Source organism: Anabrus simplex, chromosome 1, assembly GCF_040414725.1.
Source record: "Anabrus simplex isolate iqAnaSimp1 chromosome 1, ASM4041472v1, whole genome shotgun sequence".
In the NCBI taxonomy this organism is placed as follows: Eukaryota; Metazoa; Arthropoda; class Insecta; order Orthoptera; family Tettigoniidae; genus Anabrus; species Anabrus simplex.
Window position 1 is genome coordinate 382,674,927 of NC_090265.1, and position 21,333 is coordinate 382,696,259.

The window sequence follows — 21,333 nt, forward strand, 5'->3', positions numbered from 1 at the left end:
TGTTAGATTGACACCGTAGTACTTTTCGTTAAAAGTGAGAAAATGTGCTGTTTTTCATTTTATCGAATATTTCATATAACAACATTGCTTTTAATCGCGACATTCTACTGACATCATTGTAATGTCCTATATTGACTTAAGTTCGGAAAACTATAAGGAAAGTCTTTCTGAGAATTCCGTAGCGAAGCGCGGGTACATCAGCTAGTTATTTGATACAAATAGCATTGCACTTCGCATAATCGCGCGGGCGCTTGATGCAATATATTCATCTATGCATTTGCTAAGTAATGACATCTAAGTGCATGACTGATTCACACGTGTGGGGCATGAGCTCATACTATTTTCGTAAGACTTATAAAGAGACTGATCATCTCACTAACATACTTCTGTGAGTGAATAGAGATGTGTACTTTTTAGCCTAGTAGCCTTATATAGCAACAGTCGACCTTTGAGACACAGGTTTGGTAATAACATAGAGCAGTTCAGTGAGAAATTCACACACGTGTAGAGAAATATACCACAGCCTTTAAAATTGTGCTGTGATTTGTGAATTTTCTTCTTGCTGTAGTTTCTTAGATGTTACGCTTTTCGTTACTTATGGCTGTAATTTTTGTTACCTTCTGAGAGTGCCTGTGCAACAACCTGTGAAAAGTTAGATTCTCACCTTCAAGAATGCCAGGCGTGTGCTCAGCGTATGACTGCACTAATCGGAGTGCCTTGTGCTTGTGCATTGGTTTAATGTAGGCCTATTTCAGCCAAACGTCCACCAAGTATGCTAAATACAGTATTTTACTGCTGTTTGTGAATGTTTGTGAAATGTATGAAGTATTTATTGTAGATGTCGGTCAGATCAATATTTAAAATAAGGCTGCGCATCATACTGGACAACTGTCAAGGTTTTTCAGCTACTCGTAGTAATCCCAATATGTTAAGGTAATTGGACAAAATGATATGTCCCCAACATTATAGTAAATCATAACGCTAAACAGTTATAGTGGTACTCATGGGAATGCAATACGTTTAAAAATATGATCAGAATGAGGTGGTTTTTTTCCTTAACATCAAACTAACACTTAGAAGGTTTCGGGAAGGGGGATTGGAAAGGTAGCGGTCGTGGTCTTAATTTACAGCCCCAGTATTTGCCTGGTGTGGGAATGGAAAACTACGGGAAACCCTCTTCAGAGCTGCCGTCGGTGGGATTCGAACCCACTATCTCCTGAATGCAAGCTCACAGGTAGAGCGACCCTAACCGCACGGCCAACTCGCCTGGTGGACGAATGAGGTTGTAACCTATCGTAGGTTCCTTTCGTTTTAAGGATTTCCATCCTAAATACTCATTTATGTCGACGATTATTTTAATTGTAATTTACACTTAACCACAACAGCCGAGCAGTTTAACGCTCTTGATTCGATTTCGCGGTCAGTTCATATGTCACTGTATGACGATTTTCCTTAGATACCTTTCGAACTACCCTACAAACAGTTGATCGTGATGTTGGCCTCATACCGCAACATGGATTAAGTGGCGGTATTCGCAATATATTATTATTAATGCTCTAAGCTTTCGGGTAACGGTCTTCAATTCTGCACCTGTGATTTTATAATGCGTATTTTCAACATTTTTCGTCATTCGAGAACCACGTCCCCTTGCTTAATTGACCACTGGAAATATGGCGGACGTTCGTACAGTTAAGTTCAGCTAGGCAGCGCTTCCGCCTGTCTATGTTATTCTAGCTCGTTGCATTCACTACAGGAAGATGTATTGTGTTTTATTTCATTCACACTTCCAGTTTCTGAGAGAGGGATTACCCGCCATTTTGCCTATCTCCAAGTTGCTCATTGTTGTGGTTTGGTAATAATACATAGAGCAGTTCAGTGAGAAATTCACACACGTAGGCCTATAGGGACCGTGCGAATGGCGAGTGGTGCGCTCTTGCGACTATCTCAGAAAACGTTTGATGGGGTAAGCTGCAGGCCAGCGCTCGATTTAGTTTGTCGGTGTTAACTGAAAGAATGGAGAGTCGAACGAGTAAAAGCCAACAAAACTTTCACTCATCTCCCAGCAAGGAATTGTCATTAACATTTATTGAAGGGGACTTTTCCTTCAAATTAAAATGAACTAGCCTCGCTGTGTTCACCCTGTTTTATTATGAGATATAGGGCGGGTTTTGCAGCGTGGTAAGCCTATCCACATTGGCCAAAAAAAGAGAAAGCAATGTCTCTTCAACCCCTGAAAGCGTTTGGGACCGAATACAATATATCTTTGTTACTGTTAATTCCCTGCATTGAAAACTTTGAAGAACGTCAGTGAGCAAAATAAAAAGATAATAAAGCATACACGTGTTCCTCAATGTGACGACCATTCTTCGATTAAGAATACAGTTTTACATATTCCGAATTAATGGCAGATAATACTAAAAATAAAACCTTTCCAGTAAGGGAAAGACAGTAGGTAAGAATTGCTCATCCCTTGAAACATTCACAGTGATACTTCCTTCAGGAGAATATACAAACAGTTCACATAAGTTGATGTTTAAAAGATACATGGATATCTGCACTTGGGTGTAGTAGACGTTATTAATTTCACCTTATTTTGTCACATACAAATACGGCCGATTGCTCCGTTTCTCTTGAATAACAGGCTTTCCTTTACGTTTTGTAGAACGGAACTTGCCACCACGTTATTTTCTCTCTCACATTCGGCTTTAAACATGTCAGTGAAGGCACACTCGATATGTTGTTTTACTCGTTGGTACGAGCAAGTTTTATTGAAAGTGGTTGATTCTGTTTGTTCAGCAACGTGGACTATGGTTTCAACAGTTCTGCTATCTTTTCTTCTTTCGAATATAGATCCTTACGAGCAAACTTCGGTTTTTTCCATTGTTGTACTTTGGTTGTTTTGGAGGAGTCCCTCTCAGAGTTAATAAAGGAACACAAAGCAGCAATGTGCTTACAGCGTTTCGACTGACCTGCTTTGCATCCACAATCACCGTCAACAATGTTCCTGTTACTGTCAATCTGAAAATAAGTAAAAATACTTATAATGAGGAATTATTTATCGCATCTCCTTTTGGAATTAAATATCTTTGAACCATCTAATCATCATTCACAGCTTATCCCGCCTGCGCAGGGGAAGTACACGCAAGAAGAAGTTGTCGCCATGATTTGCAGGTCGGTTGCCCTTCCTCACTCATTATTTATAAACTGAAAATCTCGCGGGATTTGAACCACAGTCGCCGGAACTTGAGGCAAGCCGCTCGCTACCTCCTTCATGAGAAATGTCGTATGGCTTTTAGTGCCGGGACATCCCAGGACAGGTTCGGCTCGCCAGATGCAGGTCTTTCTATTTGACTCCCGTAGGCGACCTGCGCGTCGTGATGAGGATGAAATAATGATGAAGACAACACATACACCCAGCCCCCATGCCATTGGAATTAACCAATTAAGGTTAAAATCCCCGACTCGGCCGGGAATCGAACCCGGGACCCTCTGAAAAACTGAGAAAAACTGACTTGCTTTCCCTATGTTAGCTTAGCTGCCAGCCTCTGACTTTAGTGACCGTGGTTTGAACCCCAGTGTTACTGAAGTGCGATTTTCAGTTGAAAAAAATATTTTTCAGGAAAGGCATCCGACTTTAAATTCGTGATTACAACTCTTACACGACTCAGTGTATGCAATAGTCCCGCGCAATGATTCAATGATTTATAACTAAAGTAATTGTGAATAAATAATTAATTAACAATTTCCAGAAGTAGGAATAAAATGTAGTAGAAACCTTAATTTCAACGATGTATGGTGGCTGATTAATACTCGTTACTCTTAGACCCTTGCCGTATATTTCTTGCCCTAACCTTCCCTTCGCGTCAAAGACATGGTTACCGCTATTTAAATCTTCACCTTTCTTTAGCGTGGATTCCCGAAAGTAATCTGAGTGTTGCACTGTCTGAAACCCTACATAAATCATAGCGGTCGCTGCTACTGTCGAAGCCATTATTGTCTGGCTTTACCTCTTTATTTTACAAAACTTACCGCGCTGGTTGCAATGAACTGCACTGACAAAGGTCTCGTGAGTGCCCCATCAAACGACTGCAGCTGTTTCCGTTAGGGGCGCTAGCTACTAAAAATCTCATGCGCGAGGGACCGTGCGTATAGCGAGTGCTGCCATCTGGTGGCTTTATCTGAAGTAACTGGTAGGAGCGGTAGGAGCATTTTTCACCATCGAGTTATTGAATAGTGTTTTTTATTTTACTAGCTGTAAGTCTTTGACTGTTCACATTGCTTACTGAGGTAGCCTACATTTTGATTAGGTTCTTTCAGCATATTCTCTAAGCATGAACGATACTCATAGTACCGCACCAGTAAACGCAGTAAATGTCACGTGAACTGTTCCGTGTACGGTTGTAATTAAACCTACTAAAACAGCCCACCAGGAACGAATTTCTTTCCTTTTCCAGCCACAGCTGCCCATAAATCAGAAGGGAAGCATGGATAACATATTTAAAACGTTCAACACTTGATGGAAAACTGTGGGTTCCTGCCAGTAATTCCAGAATCTGCATCCGACACTTTACTGATGAAACACCTACCAGAGACCCTGATAGCCCTGGATATAAACCTACTTTGCATATGTTACCACGAAGAACTAATGAGGACGAAATACAGAGGAATCTGACAGTCAGGTACAAGAGGAGGAAAGGGAGACAAAGTGAAATGCAAGAAAACATGAATTCTGTTCCTGAATCACAAATCTCCCCTAACTGTTTGTAGTATAGGTATTCAGACTGATAATTTACCATTTTCATATGACCAGGGAAATGTAAATGTACTGTTTTGTAATTTATATTTGCCTAGTGATAATTCAAAATGTGATTTTACACGCGAAAGTGTTAGACAAACAAAACACGTACGGAAGCGCTGCGACGTAGCAGAAAAAATAGTTGTAAGGTACTAAAGTATGTATCCATATTATTCTCTTCGAGTAAAATATTTCGTACTTTTTCTTAATTTACTGCAGATTTTACACTTTATTTGAGTAAAAACAATTATTATCTTCCATTTGGGACAAATAATACCGTCACATTTCGTGGATCGGATTCGTTCACGTAGGCAAAGGATCTAAATTAAGATTTTTTAACTTCTTATCTTGATGTTAATATTATATGGGGTTCGACTAACATTTGTCTCTCTCAAACATAAACCAGATATTTATTTTGAAAGTTTTTCTTCCACCTAATATATGTGATGGCTATCATTAAGCTCTCTTCCTTTCCTCAAAGTAGAATTCCTAAAATACTGAGAACTCCACAGAATTTTCTGAAAACCCACAAGAATAACAGCATTCGACATAGCTGATTAATTCAAATTGTACGTATTCACAACACATTTCAATAAGTAAACAACGACAGCTGATGTTATTCTGGTGTTTCTCCTACCGATGAATAATCGTCTCTTCCGCTAGGGGCGCTGCGGTCGAAAATTTGTTGTTACGCACGGTCCCTATAGAGAAAGATACCACAGCCTTTTAAATTGTGCTATAATTTGTGAATTTTCTTCTTGCTGTAGTTATTATTATTATTATTATTATTATTTATTTTCCACTAATTGTAGTTACAATTTAGGGACGGTGAATGGAGAAAGGGCATAGTCCCATATACACAAAAGTGCCTCCATCACCACTTAAAATTATAATATACAAATATACAATTACATTCTACATGATGTTCTTATATACAGTTAAAATATGTTACGCTTTTCGTTACTTATTGCTGTAATTTTTGTTGTGCAACAACCTGTGCCCGTTGGTTGCGGCATAGGATATGTCTACGGTATTCCCTGCCTGTTGTAAGAGGCCACTAAAATGGGTAAGCCTAGGCTCTAAACTTGAGACTGCAGGGCCCCTAGCCATGCCTGACATTGCTTCCATATATTTCTCCCAGCTTCACCACATTCATCATTCTATCGGACCTTACGTAGTCAACCCTAGTAGTCTTCCGATACAAGACAGTATTCCGCTTGCGAGACCTAGCCAAACTTTTAATTTTCACAGCTCCCTAAACGCAGTATATATGCCCATTTCTTACTCTGATCCGACCCCAACGTTGTTAGATTTGTGAGACTTAGGGAGAGTGGACTTGGCCCGGTTTTACGACCGTATGGCCTTCATGACACCAATCCAGTGTGTAGAAAGATGTATTGAATAATTACGTGTTTCTGCAGTGGTTGGCAGTGTGCTGTGCTGTGTGTGTAATTTGAAGATGTGAAACAGAACCCCATGAACTAAATAATACTATTATTGATTTTATGTCCCAATAACTACCTACTTTTAAAGTTTTCGAAGACGCCGAAGTGGCGTAATTTTGTCCCGGAACAGTTGTTTTAGGTGCCAGTAAATCTATCGCCTCGAAGTTTTGTACCTGAGCACATTGAAATATCGCTTTTACTGTTTGGGCTAATCAGCTCGACACACAACTGAAGGCCGTTACGCTGGTTACTCAGTCATAAACTGCTCATCTCATCGGTATTATTGAATTACGTGTATTTATTATTATTATTATTATTATTATTATTATTATTATTATTATTATTATTATTATTATTATTATTATTATTATTATTATTTGATTTTCACTCTTCATATCTTGGTCTTTTCCTTCTATTGCAACCCCTTAACAGTCTCTTAATGCGACGCATCATGAATCGCCTGATTTATTTATTTATTTATTTATTTATTTATTTATTTATTTATTTATTTATTTATTTATTTATTTACCATAGCGTTATTTATGCATTTTCACTTTTTATGCTTTCTCAAAGACAATTTTGCAGAACAAAGCAATTTCTCCAGATCCTGTCTACGGTAGATTCACAGAAAATAAGCGTTTGTTTACCTATATTTTTCATGTCATCGTGAAAAAACACCTTTAGATCTCTCCGTCCCGTGGATTTGGGCGCGCATCGCACACATACAGAAAAACACTTCAGGATATCATGGACTGATTGAATATGGCTCCTCGTATCTGGGACAGAAAATGGCTTCCTCTACCATGGACTTAAAACGGCTCCTGGACTTGTATTACCTATCTTAAGTACGTTGCCTAGCGACAGTGAATCTATGCCTTCAATCTTGGCGATAGCTTGTTGGATTGTCATATCCCAACACACGTTTTCCGATGGTTTTTCGTTCATAACTCACCAATGGAAGCGAAAATGAAAAATTCGGCTTCGAGGTGCATTCGGACCCCCTTCCATCTACCTATGTTCAAAATTTCAGATCTCTGCGTGCTGTAGATTTTGCTAGGCATCGCGCACACTCACATACTCACAAAACACACACAAAACACAAACACTTCCTTTTATTAATATAGATATATAGGCAGATTGCTTTCATTCACATTTGCATTGTGGCAAGGAATGAAAGGGAAAAAATGAACAATTGTCTGGAACTCGTCGTGGTATTAAGCATTTTAAATCACAATTGAGTAAATGATTCATCTTGCTTCCTTTGTTAGGTTTGAAAACTAATCAAACGAGAATATACCATGGATGTTTACATCCGTTTCACTGTGATCCAGGCCTTATACCATTTTTCTTGTCCTCAAAAACCAACTAGAACCACTCGGACCTTCCTCACTCCTTCATCTGGACCAGAAGTTCTGGATACTAACCGCTTCAGTTTCGACTCGCTGTCATCCTTTACAAACGACATCAACCAAAACAATACCACGAAAATCCTTAAGAGGACGCAGATATAATTTTTAAACATTCACTGAAAGAAATGCTTTACTTACTATCCGCCGCAATGTTCTACAGTCATACTACAGTAAGTTCAAAGGTCTCGGACAGAACTACATGGGAAGCCTTCCGGTATTGTATTGTATCGTATTGTAGGCCTATTGTATTGTACGTCCAACCCTCGTTCCGCTTCTGTACGGGGTCGGATATGAAGTGAGATGAATCTTCGAAGCGAGTTTTTACTACCGGATGCCTTTCCAGACGTCGACCTAATTAAAGGAGTTACGAGATGAAATGAATGACATAATATATGGTAGCAGGAAGGGAGGTGTGAAACCTGGTGTCGGCACATAGTCTACTCCTGTGGAATAGCACCAACGGGTCTGCTCAAGGCGTAACGTCCCAATCCGACGGACGAATGACCATCAACAGTGTCATATGCCCTCACTCCTTATGAGCACTGAGGAGAGGTTTGGAATTTAATTCGGGCTTTTGGATCGCAGTCTAATTATTAGAAATTATGTACCACTACCTCCCCTACCCTGCCGGCCAACATTCTGATGGCGATTTTTTTTCGACCAACGGAACTCGAACCGGCTAAACACGGTGTCAGACCATTTATAGACTTCACGCGCCTTAAGGATCATGGCCACCAGGCGGCGAGTTCAAGAGGGAATTATCCATTGCCTCCAGGAACTGAATGTACAACACACAAATCTGTACCGTAAATACATATCGACCTTGACAGTAGAGAAGTACGCCATGTTCTGAAGGATCCAGAATGTGACAAATCTCCCTCAGAAAGTTAAAGAGGCTATTGCAGTGAATGGCACGATGGCCTTAAGATGGTAGGCAACATAGCAGCAGTAAGAGTTATCCCAGGCAGGTCCTATGCCAATAACCGTTGTTGACATTGTTACAAGGAGATCAAAACCCTTCCTCGCGTTTTAGGACACTTAAAACAGTTAGACGATTAATGTAATCTGTAACTATCAGTAACGATGTAGGTAACTATGAAATATTAGTGATCTCGCTTCAAAATGCATATTTTTCTTCATTAAAAAAAGAGGAATGTGTAGGCCGCCCCCCTAGTGGACTTGACTGAACTAAAAACAAAAAATAAGCGATCTTTGCCGAGAGAGAAAGGCGGAAAAAAGCAAAAACGGAGTGAGCTATTCTTTTATATTTGTGTATAACGATAATTGTGGTGCAAAATTAAAATGTAGCTAAGGTGGATTCAGTGTGTTGTGTACTTCATATGCAATTTGTGTACCTCACTATATAATTGGTGACCCCGACGTGATTCAGTGACGGAAGTGCGTAATAAACATCGCGAAGTGCATACGTGTAGTGTAAGCGTAAAGAACAATGGATGAAAACAACACAACGGGTACGCCGACGGCAATTGAATCTCCTTCCCACGAACCTAGTACGCTGGCGTAGCAGGGGGAGAGGTGATACTCCCACGTGGCGCGTCCCAGGTGGTGGATAGCGGGGTTCTAACCGGCTTGCCGGCCGACTTGAGCGAAATAACATAGCTCTCCCGGACTTAAAACACCGTGTGGATGGGGGACGCAGACGAAGAATAAACCCACGGTATCCCCTGCCTGTCGTAAGAGGCGACTAAAAGGGGCGACGAAGGGGTGATCGAATTAGAACCACGAGACTACTTGTAATTAGTACTATTACGCAGGGAACACAATGAGTCGCTTTTACTTGCGCGAGTAGGCCTACATAATAAGTTTGTGATTAGTAGTGACAGTGTGTGAATCAGGGTGGGTGTTACAGTACCTGCCTATGATTAGTACCCACTATGTGAGGAACACCACGGGATAGTACGAGTCCCTGCGATCAGTACACCTATGTGAGGAACACTATAGGTTTACGTTGCTTGTAAATGGCTACAAGCATCATCGATTCAGTATTGTGCTTTAGAAGCAGTCCCTTGGTCAGTAATACTATTGTTTAACGCTAGTTTTTCGGAATGTGGGGCATTGCGGATCGGATCCACTGATTGTTTTAAATTCATATCCATCCATTCATTCTTCGTCTTCATGTTTTGAATTCTGGTCAGTGGATGATTTTGGACTTTTAAATTGTCGTTACATTTCGTCTCATTTCGTACCATTAGGGGGCGATGACCTAGATGTTGGGCCCATTTAAACAACAAGCATCATCATCGAATCTCCTTCAGGACACATGATGGGTGAAGCTAACACGGTAAGCATCAAGATCCTCCTTTCTGGATAAAAATACAACAACCGGAAATACGGTTCTTTCAAGTGGAAGCTCAATTTTCTATCTCAAGAGAAATGAATCCATGCAGTACAGTGTAGAAAATAGCGGTACTGATGCGTCCGCAAAGTAACAATGCTATCACGAATCTCCCTGCACAAATAGCCACCGTAGAGCTACAGATAGCTTCAATGCGCACGTTTAGGCCCCGCAGTCGAAGTTCGAGCCAAAACCGAAGCAGAAAGGAAGTACGATCGAAACGGAAAGTACTGTTGCTATCACTTCATATTTAATAATAAGTGTTTCCCTGACAAATGCAAGCCTCCATGCTCGTAGAAAAATCTGGAAAGCTCCAAAAAGTAGTAGAGTTGGTAGCAAGCTCTATTACTGAAAATAGTAAGGATTGCCCAGTGTATTTGTACTTGACAAATCACGGGTTTTCACTTCCTAATGGATAACAATCAACAATCAACTGAGCTCCTGAAATATTAAAAGTTTTATATCTAAATTGTCCATCCACTCTATAGCCATTCTAGAGGCTTCAGCAAAATCTTCCAGCGATCCCAAATACGCCCTGTTGCGACATTCGGTAACAATATGCCGGATACTCTGTTTTTCCGCACCACAGTCACGGTTACGTGAAGTTCTCATGCCCCACTTACACAGCAGCGAGCCACATCTCCAATGGCTGGTCCGTACCCTGTTAAGGGCAACCCACGTTTACGTGGCAAATCAAAATCTGCTGGTGGATGTTGGGTATTAAACAGAGATTGCAACTCCTTCGGAGGTACATCGCTCTATTCCTGTCTCAATTCTACTGAAGCGTTAAACCCTCTGTTGATCAGTTCTTTCGCTTTGAGTATAGCCGGGGAACGTTATTTTAATCGGCCAAATCTATGGAGCATGTCTTCATGCATGGGAAGACCGACGTTCGCTGATATTTCTGTGAACCCACGGATCAGATTATTTAATCTCCTTATTCTTGGAGGTTCGATGTGGCTCAATACGGGTAACCAGAAAAGAGGAGTAGACTGTACTGTACCACTAATGATGCGCATTGTCTGATTCAGAACTGTGTCGATCTGCGTAACATGTGGACTCTTCAACCATACAGAGCAACAGCACTCTGCTTCGAGTAGACTAAACCCATTGCTGATGACCGAAGAGTGGACGCAGTAGAGTGAGACGTTCAATGGGTTGTTTGTTGTTGAGGTGGAAAAAGCAGGTTTCTGTTTTGCTGATGCTTAATATCAGACACCACTTTTGGAATTATCCACACAAATTATTAAGGTCTGCATTTAGAATTTCTGCTATGACATTCACAGTGGACTGCTGAGAAATAATATCAAGGTCATCAGTATAAGCAAATTGATGGGAGGTAGTAGAAGGGATATCTGCAATATACAGTTTGAATAACAAAGGGGAAAGCACAGATCCTTGAGGCAGCCCATTATTGAGCACTTTAAGTTTACTATCCTTATTATCCATCACAACCTGGATCACCCTATTCGATAGCATGTTGTTTATGAGCTCCGAGATTGCTTTACAGCCTGTAAGTTTGATGAACTTGTACATTAAACCTTCTCTCCATACAGTATCGTATGCAGCTGTGAGGTCTATAAATACAGCTCCACATTTCCTTTCACAACCTGCCTCAATATGGGTTGTTAAAGCAAGAACCTGGTCTTCACAACTACGCCTAAGTCTAAAACCTGCCTGTTCGACTGGAGGGATGCTTAAAATCTGAGGTCTAATTCTGTTGTATATAAGCCTCTCCAGGAGTTTATAGCAAACACTCATCAAAGCAATTGGACAATAGTTTTCAGGAAAACCTGCCGCTTTCCCTGGTTTTAGGATGGCTATGATCTTAGTCCGTTTAAACTCCGACGGAAACTTTCCAGTGTGCAAGATATTTGTGAAAAACTGCGACGACCATTTCCTTACATTCTCGCCACAGTGTTTGGGGAATTCAGGGTGGATACCATCAAAACCAGGAGCTTTTCTGTTCATTTCTTTCAGGGCTGCCACTAGCTCCTCCTCAGTAAAAGGGTCAGAGAATCTGATGAAGCACCACACTGTATTTTCTTCTTTTCTCATGGGTTAGTTGTTCTTTTAATAAGCTTTTATGATTTTTGTCAGGTTTTATTTTTGACAAACTAGCAAGGCGGCTAGCAATTTGATTGGGTGTCACAACTGATTTAGGTTGAGGTGTATTAGGCACTCCTCGTAACTTCGTTAACAGGCTCCAAGCCTTTCTGCTGGAATGCTTGAAGTTACAGTCGTTATGGTTTCTGTCCACTTGCAATGCCTGGCCTCATTTATTATGAAGGAGGTCATCAGCAACGTCAGTTCCTTCAGTCTCCTGAAAGTCATTGTGAAGTTTTTCGCATATATATTAGGTATATATTATTTTCTCACTCCCCTGGGAATGCGTTTCTTTGCAGTACCTGATACAACTTTAACAAATCTACTGTAGTTATTGACATTAAATGGAATCTATCTTATACTAATGTCAAGATCAGAAGAAAACTTATCTCGGTTGGCTTTATCAAAATTCCAAGATGGCAGTGGTGATGATCTAATAAGAGATATCTGAAGGCCTACTTCTATGAGAACAGAACGATGTTGACTATGTGAGAAATTTGTGAGTACTTTACGGATTGCAGGTAAACTGACGCCCTGATGGTCACTTGAAACAAAACGTAAGTCAGGATTGCTATCTGATTTCCATCTCGCTATCCTGAAAGTGCCTCTCTATTTTTTTGGGCTGAAGATTAGTCGCTCTTGAATTTGCTTATGCCCTCTATGTTGATTTGAAGATTATTGACGTCTGACCAATCCGCAGGCTTCTCTCCACATAAATCATTAGTTGAATATCCCCATTGAGTATGATGACTGTTAAAGTCTTCCACATAAACTATAGGATGTTCAAAGGTTGGAAGAACATTATCGGGTCATAGTACACCTGGGGGTTTGTATGTGTTCACAGCAGTCAAATTATTAATTTCTATCACGATGTTAAAAATGCAGTCTCCATAATTTGTTAGAATTAGGTGAGCATTGGTGATGGAGTCACGAATATAGACTGCAGTACCATAGCATCGGTGTAAAGTAGCTCCCAGTAATCTATAGCCAGGGATGCGTCCTCGTGAATGTAACTTTGATTCATCAGGTGTGTGAGTTTCTTGAACACATTAGATCAATGCCATAATCCAGTGAAAGTTCGAATAAGTAGTCGCTCTTGGATTTGCTTATGCCTTCTATGTTAATTTGAAGGATTCTTAAGGCAGGGTCGAGAGTCTTTGTTGATTGGCTCTAAAAAGAGCTGGTATTGAATGCTATTTCTTTGTGTATCATTGACCAGCAGATCTTTAGAGATAGTCTGATCGCCAAGTGCTGACGTTCAGTTCAGCAATGGAAAGTTAATTTCAACTACCTTACCAGGGGCACTACGGGCAGGAATCAGCTTCATCCCCCAGAGTCGGATGACATATACGAAGGCTGGAATGTGAGAGTCCCGTTTAGTAGACGTTTTGATAGGAAAGTGCAACGACATAACTATAGTCTGTTGCCCTGTATTAAAAAGAGGAAAGAGAGAGAAGGGCCATGAAACGCGGGCGAATTGCTCTATGGGAGTCGCAAACCTAATACTGTTGGGGGCGGAAGAGAATAAGAATTGACCAAGGGAAATCGGATGGTAAAGATGAAGGTAAGGGAGGTGAAAAGACTTGTTTTGGTTGTCTGGAGCATAGATGATATATTGTGTGTGTTTTCTCACGTTCTCCCAGGTTATCAGATAGAATTCACTCACTAAATACACAGGGCTTACGACAACGACGTCTCGAGGCCTTTGAAAAGATCGACAAACCGCAGTGTCTTCAGTTCCGTTTGACCTCTTTCGTGGAATGTTGCAACAACTGCTAATCTGCTGTGCTGGAATAATCTTATCTCCTTTCGTTTAGTAGTATTTGCTCTTCGAGTCTTGTCAGTGTAGAATTTCTCCTGAGATGAGGTGTACAGTGTAGTTCAAATGTACTCCCGGTGTCTGTTCCACCGAATCGTGAGTTGGCATTCTCTTCACCGCGCATGTACAAGTTACCAGCAATTCCTTCTTGTTTATATTTCAGGCGCAGGACATTATTTCCACCCGAGTTTAATTAGAGGCGGTTCATTAAATGTTATAATTCTTAAACTGCAAACTGTTTCACATGACGGATGTCCATTATTTAGAAAAAAGTTTGACCTATCCGGTACTGGCACAGGAAGACACCATGCTCTTTTAGCGTTCGCTTATTGAATTGCTGTGTGAGGGCACAGTTGCATAGTTATGTGCCATTTGATTATATTCTTGATTATATTTAGCTTTATTTATAATTAGTATAAGGTCGCGTTTGACTCCTGTGTTACCGAGCGAGTTGGTCGTGTGGTTAGAGTCGCGCAGCTTTGAGCTTGCATTCGGGAGATAGCGGGTTCGAACCTCACGGTCGGCAGCACTGAAGATGGTTTTCCGTGGTTTCATATTTTCTCACGAGGCTGTACCTTAATTAAGGCCACGGCCGATTCCTTTGCAACCCCTAGCCCTTTCTTATACCTTCGTCGCCATAAGACCTATCTGCGTCGGTGCGACGTAAAGCAGCTTGCAATATATGCAAAAATTATACACACCTCCATTTAGTAAATAATAGTTACCGCAGCAACCCACAGGTTATGAACATAATGTAGTGCAGTCATTTTCATTCTGTCGTGGTGCTAAGTCGACGAGCTGACCAGAGGACGGAGCATGAAATTGCTGTTCGTTATCCGCTGTGGTAGGAAATTTAACTGTACTGTACGTTCTTATGAATATTTTGTTTGTTTTTTTGTTTTTATAGTTAAACTTTCACTGCATTGTATCGTATTTCTAAATACGGTATTCCTAAATGCGGTTAAACATTTTTTCCTCGTAAAGTAATTTCAGTTTAGGGTAGATTTAAAAAACCCAGAGCCGGGCTGAGGAGCTCAGGCGGTAGAGCACTGACCTTCTGAGCTCAAGTTGGCGGGTTCGATCCTGGCTCAATCCAGTGCACAAGTACGTCAATCTCGTATCAGTAGATTTACTGGCACGTAAAAGAACTCTGTGGGACAAAATTCAGGCACCCTGGCGTCTCCGAAATCCGTAAAAGCAGCTGGTGAGGCGTATAAGCAATAATATTATTGTTTATTACATAACTCAGAATATTGGTACCGTTTTTTCAGCGGTATTTGCTGGCCTTTTCCTCAAGCAGCACAGGCTGGATGTAGTAGTGTATTTATGTACGCATAGATGTGTTTCATTAATGCTTTCTTACCCTTGATTGACTAATTTCCCCGTAGAGTAATTTTGTTAGTTTTACTTGAAAATTTGGTCTTGGTATGAAACCTCTTGTATTCAAAATGTGATAGTCTACTCTCTCTTCTTGTTTGATAAAATCCAATTGTTAATTCTAATGTACATTCACAATTACAGCCCTCTGTTATGTGTTACTAAAACTAAAGTATTATGTACAGTAGCAAACTACAAATTGAACCAAATCATTTAGTGCACATTTTTACTATACGTTTACACATTTTAGCTTTTAGTGCTTCCTTAATGTACTGTTTTAACCGTGAGGAATGAGTTCGTTTTCGTTGTAATCTCTCTTTCAGTTCGCGTCACATTGCTCCTGTATCGAAATTAGTATGGTTCAACTGGGGGCCTGTGAGCCACAGTCTACCATCTTAACCATAACCGGCCCTAGAAGAAATTTAGAAAGCTACTAACATTGAATCGGTTAGGAGCGCGAAGCTGTGAGCTCGCATCCGGGAAATAGTGGGTTCGAACCCCACTGTCGGCAGCCCTGAAGATAGTTTTCCGTGGTTTCCCATTTTCACACCAGGCAAATGCTGAGGCTGTACCTTAATTAAGGCCACGGCCGCTTCCTTCCCACTCCTAGCCTTTTCCTGTCCCATCGTCGCCATAAGACCTATCTGTGTCGGTGCGATGTAAAGCAACTAGCAAAAAATAAAAAATAAAAACCCTAACATTGAATCAGATAACCTGCATTTTGCTTAACGTTCTAACGGTCTGCCTAGTGTCATCCATCTCATTTCATGGTTCATATACCTCAGTATGGAGGCCATGACTCTCACCAGTCGTACCCGAGAAGAAAAGCGTTGGATGAAGTCTTCAATGAAATTACTGACAAGAAGTAAGCATACAGCCGGTTTCCGTTCCTCTGGTACATCAGTGAGTTCGGGAGTTTTCTCCATGTCGCTGACAGGCCAGTCTATGGCTGGTAGAGTCAGGATGGCCCCGCCCACCGTAACTGGTTGTCTTGAAGATGTGGTTCAATCCCCCTCGAAATGATATCAGCTGGATTGTCTTGTGACATCACATGGTTCCATTGTTCCACAGATGACAGTTGTTGTATCTCAGACACTGGGTTACCAACAAGTATTTTCCACGATGCGGGCTCTCCTGCAAAGTAAGTTAGTACTATTGTAGTATCTGTCCAATAATAGCTTTGTTCAGTATTTTAGGTTAAGTGCATTTCTAACCTTATCCATTAATTTTACAAGGAGCAATGCACCAGATAGTGGGAGGGAATTCTATTTCAGGGGTGCTACTCTGGATTTGGAGCTTAACAACATTACTGTTACATTATCCTTGACATCTATACTCCGTAGGTAGACAGTTGCTCCAAAGGTCCTTTCTGAAGCGTCAGAGAATCAATGTACCTTATATCTTTTAATTTCCCGTCTCCAGTCACTCTTCGATAGATGCGAATGTCGTTGAGTGATGGCAAATGTGCCTCAAACTGTTCCCAAGTAGTTAATAGCTCAGGAGGGAAACTCTGATCCCAGTCCACTTTCGCTTGCCACAAGTGTTGCAAGAAAACTTTACACTTTATGATTACTGGACCTAAGAGTACCAAAGGATCGAAAATGGATGAAAAGCAGGATAACACACTACGTTTTGTCCAGCATGTGGTCTTCTGGGTGTGACTCGTAGCTACAAACTGGGAGATGTCCTTTAGAGGATGCCACAGTAGTTCCAAGGCCTTAGTGGTACCCTCTTCCTTGTTATGCAGACTCCAGGGCAGTTGTGATTCTTGGTACTCAAGAGGTATGTACTCTAAAAGAGTGTGATGATTAGCACACCATTTACGAAGAGGAAAGCCTGCGCTACTGAGTCGTTCGATCAGCTCTTGTTGCAGACTGAGTGAATCTTCAATGGTATTTGCTCTACTCAGAACATCATCAACATAGAAGTCTCTTCGCGCCAAAATAGTTATTTTTTATTGCGAATCAAAAATGTTACGGCGACACAAAGGAAATTTCGAGCTGTATTTCAAATTAGGTGGGCACCAGCAAGGAACACCATCCTTCGCTTATACAGAAACATTGAAAAACAAGGCAGTGTGAAGGAAGAAAAGCGACCACGTGCACCAGCAGTTCGGTCTCCTGTGGGTCGCCATGCAGCGTAGCCCATACAAATCAACACGGGGAGCTTCAAGAGGAAGTGAAATATTGCGCCATTCAGTTCAAAGAATGTTACACGGTGAACTTCAGTTGTACCCGTGCAAAATGACTGTACTACACAAGCTCACAAATCTTTACAGGCAGAAGAGATTGCAGTGCGTCTTATGGACTCAAGATGAAGATGAAGTGCTGTTTAACACTTGGTTCTCTGATGAAGCCTATTTTCATCTCAACGGCGCAGTTAATAAACAAAATGTGCGGTTTTGGGCTACAGAAAAACCAGACATTATTCATGAAAAAAAAAAAAAAAGGGAAAAACACGTATGGAGAACAAGTGAGTCTGTGGGTAGCTCTGTTAAGTCATGGGTTAATTGGACCATTTTTCTTCAGTCAGACAGTTAATGCACAGCGATACAAGGACATGCTGCGGAATGAATTCATGCCTCAAATTCTCGCTATCCCTATTCATACGCAGTGGTTTATGCAAGATGTTGCAACACCTCGCACAGCTAACGATGTTCTTGAGTTTTTGAGGGGAGTATTTGGTGATCGTGTAATGTCTCTTCGTTACCCACAGTACAGCAATAATGGCGGATTCTCATGGCCTCCTTAAAGCCCTGATTTAAATCCTTGTGATTTATTTGTATGGGGCTATTTGAAAGAAAAACTCTTCGCTTCAAGACCTCAAAGTCCCATGGAAATGAGTGCTCGGATTGTGCAGCTCTGCAGTGAAGTTCATGAAGACCTCTGCCGCAAAGTCGTCAGAAACATGCGTACTCGTCTCGAAGAGGTTATCCGCCACAGTGGAGTTCACGTTGAACCTGTGATATAGTGTATGTATTTCCAGGGTCCAAGCTGCCTGTGTCTAAAATTTAATTACTGTTCTATGAAAAATAAAGTTGTTATTCTAAAATTAAATGTGGCAACTATTCGTGCGCCACCCAGTAGGATTTGCCTGTACATTTTTGTATCATCTGCAGTGAAGCCATACTTGTGTGTTCTAAATCGCAAGATGATAGAATACAAGTCTTCTTGCACCGTAGGTCCAACCATCAAGATATCGTTCAGTGGGTAGTTACTAGTAGTTTTAGCCTCAAACGACTCTGACCTGAGCCGCACCTCATTTCTTTCATATCTTAGTTTTGTACTTTACAAGATATCGCATTCTTTACGATGTCATAGATCGGTCTGTTATGGCTGCTTAGTGTTCTCTATGCCTGACTTGACATGTAGTCCGTCCCCGATTAGACAGATGGCACCTCATGTAACGGAGGATTGCCAAAGCGTTTCTTTCTAGCTTATCTTTGATTCGTGTTATCTCTGGGCTTCGGACAATAGTGACTTTTAAAGAAAAGATGGAGACTTTGGTTTACGAAATGGGTTTCATCTATATAAATGGTTCTACAAAAAGATTCAAACTTTATCTTGGATGGCTCTCTTAGCGTAGAGTCAGTGAATATGACTACTTAGTGTCAATGAATATGACTTCTCCAGTCACAAGGTATTTATCTTACTTATCCTTTCTTGGCTTGCCGTAGTTATGCTAGGTTGTTTTCTGAGAGATCGCTATTTAGTGTATTATTCTTTTATGATTTTGCTGCAGACTTATTTAATTGTCCTTCCTTTCTCTTCATGTCTGCTTGTTATGTAATCGTTCCTACATAGAGCGAAAGGTAGCGCCGATCCGATTATTCGTGTGTGTGATGTGTTTGTGGATTTTGATTGGAGACCTTTTATTTCTCAACGTCCTCGACGTCTGGCTCGAGCTTATGTTTTGCATTATGGTTTTACGCTGATACTATACGATTCATGTGCGACTTGGTGTGTGTGTGATATGAATACGTGTCATGCAGCGTGTATGTTATTTACGTTGTGTGTTTTGACTGTGTGAGCCAGGATTCTTTGTGGTGTCCCAGGTATCTGATTCTTGTCATAACGTGTCTTGATATTGTATTTTTTATTCACTCTGCTTCGCATATTATTGGTCAGTGAGTGTGTGTGGGTGTGGAATGGTTATCGGACCTCTGTTACTTTTCAGAATCTTATGGATTTTTGCTTTTGTCACTATTCTTATTTTATCTCGTTATTGTTGCTGGCTTCCTCAGCCAATTAATTGTTTATTTCGGGATTCTGCTCTCATTTTACTTGCTTTATGACTCACGTTTATTTCCGTAACTATGGCAACTCCTTTTCTTACCTCCTTGTGTTCCATATTTGTTTACTTTTCTTCCAGCCTTGGTTCACTGGCGTCTTTGATTTAATAATCATATTTAATGCAGCCAATGGCCATATAATAATACAGTTATAAAGCCATAGTGGTCAATGTATAGTTTACATAGCATTTAACTATTAGATAATTTTGTCAGCGAGAATTGTCTGCTTTTGCATTTTATCACATGGTATCTATCACATTGGTCGCCACAGAGTTTACATTGGCACAGTTCACTTGGATCATGGTAGGTTTCTCTCTTGCAGATTTTGTAGTGGAAACCATGGACCGCAAAGCGAATCATGGTGTGCCTCAGTTCATAGTTAGCCGTTATCCATTCCCTGTTGATCATCGCGTCTGTGGAGAAGAAATCTAGCCATATATCTTCCCTTTTGTCCTGAAGTTCCTTTAATAGGCTCTGGTATGCTACCGACGTGGGCAATGATAATTCAAGCCTTAGATCTTCAATATAGAAGGGTTCTCTGGCAAGCAGGTAGACCAAGCGTGATGGGGTAAACTTAGAGACTCCCAAAGCTTTTCTCAGAAATCTAGCTTTTACCTTTTCAATTTCTTTGATGTCTTTCTTTTGCAGTTCCCAGATTAGTGTCAGGCCGTAGGTTAATATCGGTGAGATCTTTCGCTTAAACACTTTCAACGCAGTTTCCAATGAAATTTTCTGTATATTCTGAATGCTGTTCATGGCAGATATGGCAATTGCCACTTTTTCCTTGATGTGGTAGCTGAAAGTGTTCCCGTTTGTCTGTACTGTTAATCCAAGATACTTAAACTGTGAAACAACTGTTAGTGGTTCTCGTCTGTAGTATATTATATCACTGGCTGCTGGCTTGCCACCTTTCCTGAAAGTCATTGTCATTGTTTTCTTCTCATTTAGTTGCAATCCATTGTGTGTAGCCCATGATGTAAGTTTATTGAATGCTTCTTGAAGGTTTTTTTATTTCACGAGATACCAGTACCATGTCGTCTGCGTATGCATATATTTTTACATTTTCTGAAGCAATGATCCTGGAAATGTCCGCAGTCGCAATATTGAAGAGCAAGGGGCTGATTGGATCTCCTTGTAATACGCCAATCTTCTGTTGTAGTGGGTCTGACACGTCCACATTTTCATCTATCTGTATCATGTTGTTATTCAGAATATTCCTCAAAATTTTTGTGATGTAGTTTTTACCAGTAATTGCTTCTAGTTTCTCAATGATCATAGTCCTGTTTAATAAATCAAAAGCTTTCTTGTAGTCTACGAAGACAGCATGTAGCTTTCCTTTAGGGATTCTTAATGCGTCTTCTATATCTTCTAATAGACATTTTATTGCCTGTAAGGTTGACTTTCCCTTTGTGAATCCAAACTGTTCTTCTGGTATTGCTCCCTCTACTAGAGTGTATAAAAGTTCTGTTCGTAGGCTAGTTAGTATTTTGAAAGCTGTACATTCTAGGGCTATGCCACGATATGAATTTGGATCTTCCGTGTCTCCCTTTCCTTTGTATAGTACTTTAAGAGTGGCAGTTCTCCAATTTTGAGGAATACTTCCTTGTTTCAAACATTCATTATACAGTTTTGTTCATACTTCCTTGAGGTTAGTTGCGGTACTTTTGAGATTTTCATAATATATTCCATCTGGTCCACATGCCTTTTTGTTTTTCGTCGTATTTATCGCTCGTTC

The 21,333-nt window shown here is 40.7% G+C and overlaps 1 protein-coding gene across 6 annotated transcripts in view; it reads left to right on the forward strand.

Moving 5' to 3' along the window:
- LOC136856813 (putative fatty acyl-CoA reductase CG5065) overlaps window positions 1–21,333 on the forward strand; it is a 619,576-nt gene that overhangs the window by 319,604 nt on the left and 278,639 nt on the right. For 2 of the 6 annotated variants that reach the window (XM_068224969.1, XM_067134945.2), the window contains exon 1: window positions 18,929–18,946. The exons of the other annotated variants lie outside the window; for them this stretch is intronic. The gene's annotated coding sequence lies outside the window, so the exon portion shown is untranslated. Of the gene's footprint in view, window positions 1–18,928; window positions 18,947–21,333 lie in introns of those variants that run through there. 6 annotated transcript variants of the gene reach the window in all.